The 13,884-nt window shown below is 40.4% G+C and overlaps 1 protein-coding gene across 6 annotated transcripts in view; it reads left to right on the forward strand.

Annotated features, from left to right (window-relative positions):
- The window catches only part of TENM2 (teneurin transmembrane protein 2), a gene marked incomplete at both ends in the record, with an annotated part of 509,065 nt that overhangs the window by 345,422 nt on the left and 149,759 nt on the right, over positions 1-13,884 (forward strand). The window lies entirely within an intron of this gene.

Raw genomic sequence — 13,884 nt, forward strand, 5'->3', positions numbered from 1 at the left:
AAAGTGCATTCAGCAATATGTTGATGAAAATAACATACTGCACAAACTCTCTAGCTTCTCTGAGCGACTGGCATAATTAGGGTAGCTTGTTGATGTTTGCTGTTAATACTTTCCAGACCTATTCTGTGTGGGTTTTAGTTCATCTCACATATAGCGCCCAGAAGCTGTATAAAGATGTACTGAAGTTTCTTCCTGCTCTCTCTATTTGAGCAAGCTGACTAGTTCTGTCACTGCTGCTGTCTCTTCATGCCAGGCCTATATCCCAGCATACTCCATGCTGCAGGGCTAACCATCTTTCTCTATACCTTCTGTAGAAAAACTCGGAAGAGTAACAGGCTTAGTTCAATACATAAATACAAAGATTGGGAAGCAGATGATTTATTGAACTTGACAGTTACTGTACAGCAGCTCTGAGTGATTATGCACATGGGAGATGATATACTGCGAGGTGAATGTTTTAATCGTCTGCGTAACTGTGAAGTGATGGATTACAGAACGTATTTTCCTTGGTCTTTAGGTTACTGTAATCTAAAGCAAAGCTTTGCAGCGTGAATATTGCTTTATACACTTTCATATGCTAAGACAAGAGAGAATGTAAGGCAATGCATTGGCTCATAATTGATGAATGATCTATCGTTTCAAGTAATGACATAAGTGATCAGTTTTGACAAAAGCTTTTGAGGTCGTCTTTCCTGACTAAAGAATGATGAGCACGATAGAGTTGACTAGTGAACATGAGAAAGCAGGTTTTAGGAAGACAGTTATTTGGCTCAAGAATTAAATAATAAAAAGTTACCAGAAAAGTTTGATGCCATACCCAGTAAAGAGTAAATAGATTGAAGAGTAGCTGTGAGTGCCAGCAAAGAGCTGCAGTTAATCCTCTGTATAAATTTGATGGATCCACTGTGATCAGGATTGAAAGTGATGGGAGAGGAGAGGGAGAAGTTGCATTGCCTTAGGTGTGTGAGAACAACAGAAAGGTAAAAGGAATGTGCTTTAGGCCATTCTGTGATTTAATTCTCTCACTCAAAGGAAAGACTTACACGATTCATTCCACGTGGCAAAGAGCAGGTGTAAAGCCATCAGCCATAAACTAATCCATACATCACATTTCTGGGACTTGCTGTCCTGCAGTAGTGCAACTGAAGGTGCTTCCTACTGAAGGCACAAGATCATCTCCTTTAATGTAAAAAACCTGAAGAACCTTTCCTTGTTCTGCCTTCTCTGGCAGCTTACCTTCTCCTGGGTATGTGCAGAACCTGAGCCCTGGGAAAACTAAAGATCCTCTCTCCTGGGAAGGAGCAGCGATGCAAAATACCAGCTACCCACTCCTCTGCAGGTCTTTTGGAGCTCCCGACCTACTGAACCCTGAACCGCTGTGAACACAAAATGACTCTGTCTTGCTCTGTCAGGAGGAAAAATGTTTTTCTATTTCCAAAATTGGTGACCAGAGTATTGTTCAGATCAGACACTTCTGTCGTCATCATTGAGACAGGGAGAAAGCGAGACCTGGTCATCTACTAGGAGAGCTGGCAGTCTTGTGATGAAGAGAGATCTTGAGTCCTCCCAGGATGTGCAGGAGGAAGGGCAATGCTCCATTTTGCAGTAGCTCCTCCTGATGTATTTTGCTGTCCAAACTTTGAGCATAGAAGAGGCTTTAAAAGTGCCCATAAAGTTTTTGTGCCATACATGTCCACAAAGAAAACTTCTTGCTCTCCACCGTAGCAGAGGTTGTGTCACTGGGGTTACATCAGCTAAAAGTGATAGTCATGGTAAAAGGCATCAAAATTTTGCAGCAAATGGTTCTGTTGCTTAGGTTTGTCATTATATCTAGGCTAGATGATCATATCAGTGCTAATCAAGGCTATTGCAGGGCTCAATGACAAAGGCAGTGCTGGCAAACGTGAGGTAAATTACATTGAAAGAATCCTTTGAAGTTCTGACAGTCTTCAGGAGTTTTAAATTAATTGTTCTGTAATAAGAGATGGGGGAATTGATATGGATAGATCATGGAAAACAATGCTGTCTACAGGTCTAAATGTTGGACGTTCAGAGGGTTGTCAAAGAGTTTGGGTGGCACAAAAACATTTCTAATGAGGGGTGATTAAAAGAGACAAGCAAAATAAGTATCATAACAGGTAGAAAAGAATAAACATTGAAAACAGCATTTAGGCATTCTTATTGCCTTTCTGATGACACACAAATAAAAATAAAATGACACAAAAATAAAAATAAAATGAAAAGCCAATATGTTTAAAGCTCTAAAAATAAATTCATAGTGCATAATAACCCTTCGAACTTTTTCCCACCCTGCATAATTGATATTTAATAAGGATACTGCTGAGATTGTATGAAGTAAAACATTGTTCAAAATGATCACAGTATGTCTTGTTTAAAAAAAAACCTTTGGGTTTTATTTTCTTTTTTAAGATGCATGTAGATTGATGGGCTAGATTATAAATTGCCATCAAAGTTTAGCTAATTAAACAGACTCTTTTGTTATCTGAATTTTCCTAAATCTTCCTCTAAAACTGGTCTGCTCTGATATGACATATATATGGGTAAAATATATTTGGTCTTGTATGCAAACAGTTTGCCATCTGAGACGTACTGTTCTATACCTGAATTACTGGCAGAGATACCTCTGAAACCTCAGCAGGTATTAAATTCACCAAGTTGAAAATAAATCAAGCAATTTTGTGGCTTTTTCTCTAAAGGAATAGACAGAGGGGGAAAAAATCAGATCATTCCCATGAAAAAGAGTATTTCCAGGTGTTTCTGTGGCTGAGGGTTCTACTAGTTTTAATAGCAGAGAATAGGAAAATATCACTTCAGTTACCTTGTTCCTTACGTGGCGTAGAAATATTGTCTGGTTATTTAAAGCCAGGTTTCTTGCTTCTCCTGTTTCTTCAGCAGCTGGATGTAAATGAAATGCAAGGTGTAAGTTGGTAGTATTGCACAACATTTTGGTATATTCCAGCACACAGTGTCTAAATAAAATCCTCCTATGGTCCTGTCTGAGACCTACGTCACTTCACAAAGCCCAGGAGTTATTCCTATTATCTTGGGGTGACATATGAAGAATGTAGAACCAACCATTCAAATTAGGTCATCCTGAAGATATTGGACTGGTGGTAAAACCCAGTTACAAGAAAGTAATTTATAAAGTGTCAAAATGAAAGCATATCCCACACATATTGTCTTTGTCAGAGTGTTCACTTCAGAGGTTAAGGGAGTGATGAAAGCATTTGTCATGTTAAATTAGTTTTTAGCTCTTTAGATTCATGCCAAACTTAGAGGGGAAAGAAGTATAAAAAAGGCGGAGGAGAGGAAAAAGAGAGTCACCTTGTGTTTTTCTCAAAGGAGTTGCTGCCAAACATAAATACCACATTTTTTTTAAGCCCCTGCGCTGTTCTGATTTCTGCCAATCTAATTCTGAGCACCAAAGAACATCTGACCATCAACATGTCAGCATGTTAAAATGTGGTAATTCAGACTTTCCTTAAAAAATAAAAACTAAACCCTGTTATTTGTCCTGGAAATTAAAAGCTACAATAGACTGGCACTGATAACTTCTAGAGTATTGGTAATTCTTTATCTGCTGCTATGATGTGCAAGATGATACAGGGAAAATAAAAGGAAAACGATAGAAAGAAATTGTGAGAACAGCATGCTTGCACTGTGGTGCATATGCTACACATGAAAATATTATTTCTCATTTATTCTTCAATGTTACTTGGCCTTGAAGACAGATGAGGTTTAAGATAAATTTCATTTTTCTGTGTAAACTTAACATATTCACTTCTGTGTTATAGGAAGGGCTGAACTGTCAAAGTGAATCAATTAATCAAATGGAAATGTCTTTTTATTATTTAAAATTAAAGGCTGAAAAATAGCTAGGTACTGAACAAATATTTTGGTAAATATCTTGCTGTTAGAAAGCATCATAGCAAGGTAAAAGACATACAGGCAAATAAATGGTTAATAGATTTGGCTATCCCTCTTGTACATGCAAAAGTATTAATTTGTTTCTGAGGCAGTCAGACAATAAAATGTGTAGACTTTCTGAAAAAATTAGACTTGGAAGTAGAAGTATCATCTTTAAGTCAAAGATGAGTACATACCGTAGTTTGCATAAAATTGCATTCTTCAGGTGTTATCAACTTGAATTATTTTCTTCCCACCAATGAGTCAGATATTTGCTAATGTAAGTGCTTGTGTGAAGGTTCTTGTTCATTCATATCGGCAATTTCTTCCACTTGTAAGTCCAATTGTCTTTTTGACCATGATTCCACAGATCAGGATTCATCAAAGCAGTTTGCTCAAGTGGCTATCTTATCTATCAATTGATTTTTTTTCTCTCTCTCCGAGTTGTGTTTGATGAATGGCATCCTTCGTTTCATTTGATTTCTTACGTTGCATTTGTTGTTTTTGCCTTGTAGAGTCAGAAAACCACTGACTTTGTCTTGTTCAGACTTTACTGAAATCTAATATGTTAGACATTTTGGAAGCCAAGACTGAAAAAATAGGGAAAATCATGCAAGGATGGAAGTTCTGAGAGGCAGAGGTCACCTGCCTGCCAATCACTGCTATCAGATTCCCTTGAAATCAATGTAAACCGAGGGAGCTCTGCATCTTGCAAGATTAGCTGATGACAGAAGGTTCTGTTCTTAAATTTGCATTGAAAATAGGTGTCAGTTCAGGGGCAATAATTAAATTTTCGAATATGCCTGTCATATTTTAAATGTCACACGGTGGTTGATTGTTATTGACTGGTATCAGTCAATCTGGGAGAAAAAAGAGTGAGCTTGTCTGATGCTGCCTCCGAGAGCAGAGACTTTGAGCCTTTCAAGGAAAGGCATCTGGCCCCATTCCATAAGAAAATGTTGCACTAGTGCTGGGAACTGCAGAACTTGGCTCTGGGAACATTGGATATGGCTTTCTAGCCTCGCAGCATCCTATTTCACAGTCCAGAGGTGTGAGAGATCCATTAGGTGAAGGAGACAATTTTCCTAGCGACAAAATGCTTCAGCTGCTGTATACGTATAATGGCACAAAGAACAGGAGGATTTTTATGTGGAATTATTTGGGTATAGTTTGCCTGCTCTTTTCCTGAGTCAAAAAATAAGAGCTCGATCTACAGATTTGTTCCAAGAAAAGCCAACGTGCCTATTGTTTTGCGGAGCAGAGATTTCAGAGCTAATGGAAGTAGCTACCTGTCAGTGTGAAGGGGCAGTCTTATCAGCCTGTTCAATTCTCTTTGTCTTTGTCAAGGATTTTCATACAGTAAACCTCAGCACTTGAAACTAGAGTGAGACTAATGTTTCTGTAACTCACAGCGTGCTGTCAGGTGCTCAGCGCTTGAAATTGAAAACCCTTTCTGCTTAGCGACCCAGCCGAACAAACACGCTCTGGAACCTTGGCAAGAGGATGTCTTCTTGCGTGTGTTACTGGGGGGGTGTTTTCAGGGGCAGCTTTTTGTTGGGTTTTTAATGCATATTGCACAATACCATCTAGGATGGAGCTGAGAAAACATTTTTCACAACTGCTGGTAGTGATAGTGTCAAGTGATGTAAGTGCCCAGCTGATGCAGGCTCTGCCAGATGATGCTGCTCTACTCAAAGGATGTGCTGTGGTGGAGGTTAGTATCACAGAAATGAGCAAAGTGGTGTAACAGGACAGCGGTGGCTAACTTTGGAAGTTTTATGGAGATAGTATTAAAAATCAGTACTTTAGTAGTGCAGTTAGTAGTACAGGTTTTGGCTGCTTCTCCTCAAAGCTGCAAGAATGGCTTCCTCAGAGATGCTTGCTTTTTTGTTTGGGTTTTTTTTCTCAGTTGTGAAGCACATGCTGTGCTTTACGTGCACTCTCATCATCCTAACCATGGAAAAACTGGAAAATCTCCCGGGTGTCAGAATGGCTGGGGAACAGAGCCCATTCTCCCTTTCATCAGTGTAAATACTGAATATTATGAATTTTTTTAGTACTTTAGGATTTAATCCCAGAATCACAGGTATGAAGTCTTGTCAGGGTAAAGAGATAGCAGAGATAAGTAAATGCAAAACAAATCTTGGAGGAAGTCAGGGGGAAATATGATGAAAAAGCTTTAAGATACTTCAGAGAGACATGCTTTATAACCTAGCCCAGCATCCGGAGATGAGACCATTTTTCAGGGTAAGGATGAGCATAAGGGATATTGAAGATTAAATTTTGCTAATATAATACCAAGCCAGAGATACCTATCAAATAAACCTGTGGTCATTCTCTCTGAAAAGTCAATGTTCAATATCAGGGTAAAACGTCTCATTTCCCTCGAGGGAAACATGGCTCTGTTAGCAGCTGTTTATATTGAGATCACCAGTTGATCGTTTATGGATTCATTTATATTGATTATCTGTTGCAGTGCTTCTTTGGGAACTCATCACATTGTTTTGCAATTGGTGCTCTTAGAGATTTTACTCATTTAAGTGTAGAAATGCGTGTTTGCTTTTAGGAATATAACTCAGTGGGGTTATATATAACCCTCAATGGGCTGATAGCAGATTGAAAGATGTGACATGGATTTTGTATGGGTGGTTAACATAGCTCTGACTGTGCTATTGTGAAAGCCATGCAAAAAGCACAAATAAAAATATTTAAGTGTACTGAAGAGACAAGAATATTCAAGGAGTATTCAAGGAACTTGCAGAAAGACAAAAATAAAATAAGAATTAAATTCAAGTTGTGAAAATAATAGGACAGGGTAACAGGCTACAGAAATAATGAGGCAAAAGAAGTTGAGCAGTGGGAAGAGAAACGATATATCCCCATGAAATGTCAGAAAACTTTACTCACCATACTGTGGTGAAATTACCTCCTTTCAGTAATTTAAGATTGTTTAAGAAACAGGATTTGGGTTCATTTCAGCTTTCCTTATTCACACTTCCATTCTGTATAGCCTTGCTGCGTCATACTTGGAGCTACCTGTTCACTTCACTGCTCAGATACAAAAAATCCCAGCCATCTTCTATATTCTGTATATCTTGTAATGAAGTCATTGACTTGCCAAGGTCAGTGAGTTTGAATACCTAGCACACCATATTCACCTTACGTTGTGCCTTGTTATTCACTCTTTATATGATAGCCTTGTAGCTATAACCAGGAAAAATAGCATCCCTGTTGGATCCCTGAGTCACATCTTGCACTCCAGATTTAGGTTTACAAGGTTAAAGAACAATTCATGTTGCAAGACACCTCTGGAGGTATCTAGTCCAATCTTCTGCTCCACACCTGGCTCATCACTGAAGTCCAGTCTGGTCTTGAAGACCTCCAAGGATGGAGATTAGGAAACCCATTCCACTGCCTGACTGTCCTCATGAAGAAAAACTGTTGGTTCCTTTTATCCAGGTTTAGCCTTATTTCAATGTACATCCTTTGTCTCTCCTGCTCTTATGATATACACTGAGAAGACACTGGCTCTATCTTCTTGATAACCTGTAGGTATCAGCAGGCTGCTTTTGAATTTGGCCACCATGAGCACGGGCAAGCCAAAGCCTATTCTGTTTAATAGAGTAAGAGGTTTAGGAAGGAGAGGGCCTTTTTTTGTTTGATGCATGTATACTTTCTTAATATTCAGCGAATTCTGTCCTCCTTCGTTTCTCATCATCATTTCTGACATCAGAAGCTTGAATTACAATGCCAAAGTGAAGAATGTGGTTGGTTAGATAAATCATGTTTTGACTTGTATGTGAGCAGATTTGATGAGAGAATCACTGTTGAGCCCCACTGCGTGATTATTAAGCACTATTAATGTCTTTATCTTGGCTATTACTAAATAATTACTAGGAGAGACAAGCATTTGTATTCATATAGTTCCCAAATGGAAAAGGAATTTCATTCTCTCGTGTTGATCTTACAGAACCTTACCTAAAGCTTTAAATATGCTCTGGGTTTAGTTTGTTTTCTTCTCTGGGATGTCCAGATTTATCCTTCTGTGCCATGGTTAATTTTTAAAAGGTAATATACATAATGCATAACAGTGCTGCAGTTAATTTAATTTTAAGCTTTTTTTAATTTGCTGGTTGGTTGATCAGCTGATTTCTTCCAACATTTTTCTTGCTAAATACTTTCTGAGGAAAGCCACAGCGTAGAAGATATTTTTGCATCCTGCTGCCAGAGGCAGAAGTTGTTCCCCATTCGCCATCAGGGAAGGTTTATGCTGTTTCCACAGCACTTTATTCCTTTCAGGAATTGATCTGGACTGGACAAGACCCTTTGAAAGGTCCGACATGGTGCCTGTACCTGCCTGTTAACAGTCGTTTTGGTTAGATCCGAGTGTACCCCACTCTTCCTGCAATTATGTTCTACAGTTTGGGTGTTTGCATCTTCTCCTTCCAATTGCCTCACTTCTCCTGTGAGAGACTTCCTACTGCCTGCGAGGGGCAGACAACTGTGTTACAGCTAAGGTAGTAATCAGGGGCTGAAGAGTTGGACAAGAAAGGCAGGAGGTTGTCAGCAGGTCCTACCCATGTCGACTTCAGCAGGAGGCAAGGCATGAACTGCTGGCTCTCAGTATCCCAGTCTGGCTGTAGCAGCCAACTTCAGCACAGCCGTACCAAGAGCAAGTGCAAAGCCAACCTGCTGCTCTTGAAAGGTTTGGCAGCGTAGCGGCAAGAAGCCTGTGTGGGCAGAACACCACAATTAAAAATCTTCAAATTGAAATCAGGAACTTTGTGCTCTGCCTCCTAAACATGGAAACCATAAACTCCCTGGGTCCTTCTAGGGGAGCTAGTTTGATCCAAGGTGTGTGGTTTATCAGCAAAGTCAGGTTTTGCTCCTCACAGCTGGAATTGGCCCTTGAAAAAATACAGCAGTAATGTTTTCTTTTGCAGAAGAAAAGAGATAGATCTTCTGTGAGAATGTGCTGCTGCTGGAGGATTTCTGTGCTCAGTTATTAAAAGTCATTAAAAGAGAGGAAAACAGTGCCTGAGATGCTGAGAAAATTAATAGTTGCTGGGAAAATGTCAGGAGTACATAGCAAATGTCCCAAGGTAATATAACGGTAGATATGACCTTGCCACATCTTTTCTGGTCTGTGGTAAATGCCAAATTCTTTAAAGTTAAACAGAAGTTGAAGAGTTTCACAGCAGGTGTATCAACAGGTCCCGGACACGGGCAACGCGGCCTCGCAGTGCAGGCGCCTCACAGTAGTGGAGTATGTGCCTGTATCCTAGGAGGTCTTTCCCAGGGAGAGAACTTGCACATTTATGGGAATGTGGTGCAGAGTTGGGACCTAAAAATAGAGAATCGTGTTAAAGCTGGCCACAAGGCAGCAGAAAGCATAAAGAGAAAAGATGCAATTTAGGCCCAGAAGATTTATTGAGCCAAAAGTTTATTTCACCTGTTGATTCTTTCTTCATATATATATCCCCTTCCACATCCAGAGACTCCATTAATCACTGAAATGCAAAACTCCAACCACATGAGAAAACAGAAGGGAAGAGCCCAGAGCGGACCCTGCTCATTAAGAAAAGCTCAGGGATCTGGGGAGTTTATAACTTTTTTTTTTTTTTTTACATTTTTAGGTCCTTTTAATTCTTAAAATAAAATATTGTCTTTATAGCCAGAATTTGTTTTGAACCTCAAAAATATGAAATTTCTTTAACATGGGTCAGGGATTTGGGGCTTGGTTCATTAAGCATATTAGGGTCTTTTTCAACAAGAAGAATTTTTTCCCTCACCTCTGGAGGCTTCCTGAAAATCCTAAAATAAATAATGGAAAAATAGTGATTTAAAACCTAATTTCTAATACAAACCAGACCTGGCTGTCTGGATGAAGAATAAGCTTCAATAAATGGGAGACAGACGCAAGCCTCTTCAGTATGAAGAGTAGCGAGGATGCAGAAATAGAAATAGGTTTTTCATTACATGAGGGATTATGCCTGGGCCAGAAATGCCAAATATTCTGTGGACCGCAGCTGCACTTTCTGTCTGCTGTTGTATTAGCTGGTAATAGTAAAACAATGATGTGATGGTAGAGACAGCTATTTGTTCTCAGAAACACAGAAAAGTTGTTTTCCTTTTCTTTGCTTGGATTGCCATATTCTACTCCGTGGCATATCTTAAACCTCGATCCTTTTTGCAGCAAATGGGCTACAAATTAAAATATACGTTCTCCTTGAGCACCACCTGAGGATGCACATACAGCTCCCTGTGCATTCCCTTGGCCAATATTTTCTTCTGTCACTCTTACACTCCTTAGTCAATTCAGGGTCTTGTTATTTGCTTGCACAACTTGGGTCATTGCAATTGCCAAAGCAGCCATGGGCAAGCGCTGCCAATTAGGCCTGTGGCTAAGAAAGTGTGTGGCTGTTACTGAAAGCGGGGAGTTTACAGCCGTTCAAGAGAACAGCAAGATGCATCTTGCTACTTGATTGGTTTTCTGTCATTTGATCAGCATTGCGTGCTGGTATTAACAGGGAGGCTGGAAACAGCACTGGGTTTCAGGATGTGGTTTGGTGAAGGGTTTCACTCAGCCTCATCTTAGAATATTTGTACATGGAAATTGCTGAGATTGGAAAGCTGTGATTTTCATCTCTCCTTTTAGATGTTATATAGATCTCTGACAGAACGAGTTTTATCTCTTGCTTTAGGACAAATAAAGGTTTAACATCATCTAATACACGCAGTTCTCTTCATCTTTAGATTTTTTTTTTCCCCTGTCAAAAATCTCTGCATGTTCTTTCTATAAAAACCACTGTGAAACTGGTCTGCTTAACTCTATTTCACCATGCTATGAAGTATTGTTTTAATATGTTGTTTGACTTTTTAAAGTGAGCGTTCATAAATCACTCGTCTTTTCTCCCCTATTTACCAGTAGAAAGCTGTAAACAGCTAGAACAGAAAAAGACTTTTAAACAGGGTGCAGTTGGCTTGCCATTGTTTTGAAACTCCTGGAATACTAGTTACAGGACGGGTAAATTGAAAGAGTGGGAATTTTCTTCACTTTGACTGTGTGTGCATTTGAAAGTGTAGAGTTTTGATTTGAGGACCATAAACGTAGTATGGAATTCACCACTTTGGGATTCCCTGGATACCAGTTGCAAAGCTCCCTGCATCCCAGCCTGTGTTTCATGGCGAGTTTGAATAGACCCGGTAGCAGTGCTGAGCTGATGAGCAGCACGCAGAGCTGAGCAATCGGTGTCGTTGGGCAGGTCTAGCCTGCTAGAACAGCCCACGTGGTCCTGGGGTTCCTTTGGGCACTGCCTTTTTTGAGGGCCCTGGAGATGGGGAAAGGAGTGTGAACGGCTTGTGGCTTGTGCTACGAGCCCTGCCCTGCCAGCTCTGTAGCTGGACCTTGGCTCTCAGTTCTCGGGGTGGATATATGGCCTTCACACAGCGCCCAGGGCACACTCCCAGGGAAGAGGCAGCCCATGGCCTTGGACTAGCTTCATAAAATCCATCCTATTTTTGACCTTTGAGTATCGAGCCTTATCCTGAGCACAGATGTTAGCTTTTCCTAATACAAAGGTCTGACCTGAAGCTCAGGGTCCAAAGCTTAAGAATTCTAGTGCTCTTAACATGGAGGGGTTTTTCCATCTGTCCTTTGCAAGATTTCAGGTGTTTATTTCTTTTAAATGCTCTTTGTTAACAGTCTCTGCTGTGTGCTACAACTTGTATCTTCTGACAACCCCAGAGAAGTCTGCAAAAGAAGTAACTGTTGTGTGTATTTCATACCTTGCTCTTTCTTTAGTATAATCATGATCCTGGAGTTGTTTCCCAAGCTCAGTACTCAGGGGTTTGGCACATGGGCAAACTATTGAACACAGCAGATCACTGTTAAGTTTCTCTGTTGATGCTTTTAGCCAAAATTTTCATTTTTTCATCCTCTGTTTTGCTGTGTGACCCCAAATCTTTCTGTTTTCAGAGACAAAAGACTTTCTGCATTTCTTGCAAAGCAAAACAGGCCTGAAATACCTGGGCAAGCTACAGCAATTTGGAGGTGGCAACGATTCAGTCTGTCACTTAGCCCAGAAAGGTTGCTCACGAAAACCTTCTGGTGAAGGATTTCATTATTTCATCAGAGGGCAGGAGAAAGGTTTTGAAAGTAAGTTGATTCTTTTCAGCAGTCACTGTTTAGTTAGCCTCAGCACAATGGTTAGGCACATGGGTACTTGTAGATAAGTGTGACTACATACAATCCTATTGAAGGTAACAGTCAATCTGTTTCCCTGGCTGGAAATTTAAACACAGTCATGTCCTTTGTTGGCTGAATATAAAACACAAAGTCCTAGCTGCTTTCTCCTCACTTGAAGTTTCTGTAGGGCTGTGGGGCTTCTTCCTACCCTCTTTGGTTAAATCCGATTTACATCAAGGTGCCTATGCCCTCTGCAATGTGTACTGAGTGTTTAGGAAGTCCTGCTACTCAGCAGTGCCAGCCATGGACCGGGGAGGCCTTTGAAACCCAGATGTGTCACCTTCCCGGAAATGTCCCATTGTCAGCTCAGGAGCTGGAAATCCTGCTGTCGTTACCCCCAGCTTTCAGTAGCACAGATGCCCCACATGCTACATACAAATTGAGACGTTACTGCGTGGTATGAAATGCTGTTGCAGTTTGAACTCTGTGACTAGTCTGGTAAGATAAAGATAATATTATTCTGTGATCACTTTACCTTTCAGAGCTTTGCCTAGATACAAACAGCGTCTTTCCCGAAAGCCTTTTCTTGAAAGTCAAAGGTCTGGATTGAAATGGCAAGTTTATAATAGAGTTTGGGCTGCAGATTATGAAAAGGCCAAATTTTAGGAGACAGAATTATATTATACATGTCTTTAGTTTGCATATTGTTTGTGTTTCTGTGTATAGATATCTATAAATTGAACTCACTTCTATTTACCAACATTGTACTGATTTGTTTCCCCTGCTTTTTGTTGTGAGTCAGTGGATGCACTTGAATCACTCGTAGATAATCTTTTGTGCTGTACCAAAAGTAACTAGAGTTACTATAAATTGACAGAAACAATGAAAATGCTCACCTTGCTTTCTAGCTTGCTTATTTTATGCATTTGTCAGAATTTTACTCTAGGCCCGTTCTGGAAAATATTCCACATATACCTTTCTGAAGCTTGTTGGAAATGCACATGGAAGTGAAGGGGAGAATGGGAAAATGGATCAGGGTTTGTGTCGGCTTTTCTGCAGCAGGGGGGGAGTTTTTAAAAGAGCTCAGGCAGTAACTGGAAATACTTTTATGTTCTTGGGTGCAATTCACAGTATCTCCAAGTGTTTCATATTTTGGAGTATTCTGGTACATACTGGGCATCGATAGTGATAATGAACTGTCAAACTGTGCTCGGTGATAGGGACAGGTGTGACCTAGAGCCATCGTTGCTGCGGGGCTGCCTGCAGGTTCAGTGGGGTGGTTTGTGTAAGTCTGGGTGTAGCTCACTGAACACTCAGACTCTCCCAACACATCCACAGATCAGCTGGGCCTACAGCTGTTAGCTGTGTGTGGGTTTGTGAAAGAAGGCCCACGGGAACTGGCAAAAGCCATTTAGGATGGAGTGGTTTGTCCCACGAAGGAAGTTGTGGAAAACCCCTCTGACTTTCATTGTGACAGTATGGATTTAAAACCAGCCCATGGTCAGGCAGAATTTAAGCTGAAAGTATTCTTAGGCACCTCAAAGCTTTAAAGGAAATTTTTCTCTCAGTTTCACTGGATAAAGGTTAGATGCAACCTCCTGCGAGCATGGGGTGAGAGGAGAGGCAGGGATTTTTCATTTCCTCCTCTCTTAATGTAAGATCATCTGGATTTGACCATCCGTTTCTTTCCTGCCCTTGGCAGTGGTGCAGGCACCACTTCACAGTGTCTCTCTGGCACCATCAATCTGTTGTATGAGCTTGCAATTCAG

This window comes from Gallinula chloropus (assembly GCF_964237585.1).
Source record: "Gallinula chloropus genome assembly, chromosome: 10".
NCBI lineage: Eukaryota > Metazoa > Chordata > Aves > Gruiformes > Rallidae > Gallinula > Gallinula chloropus.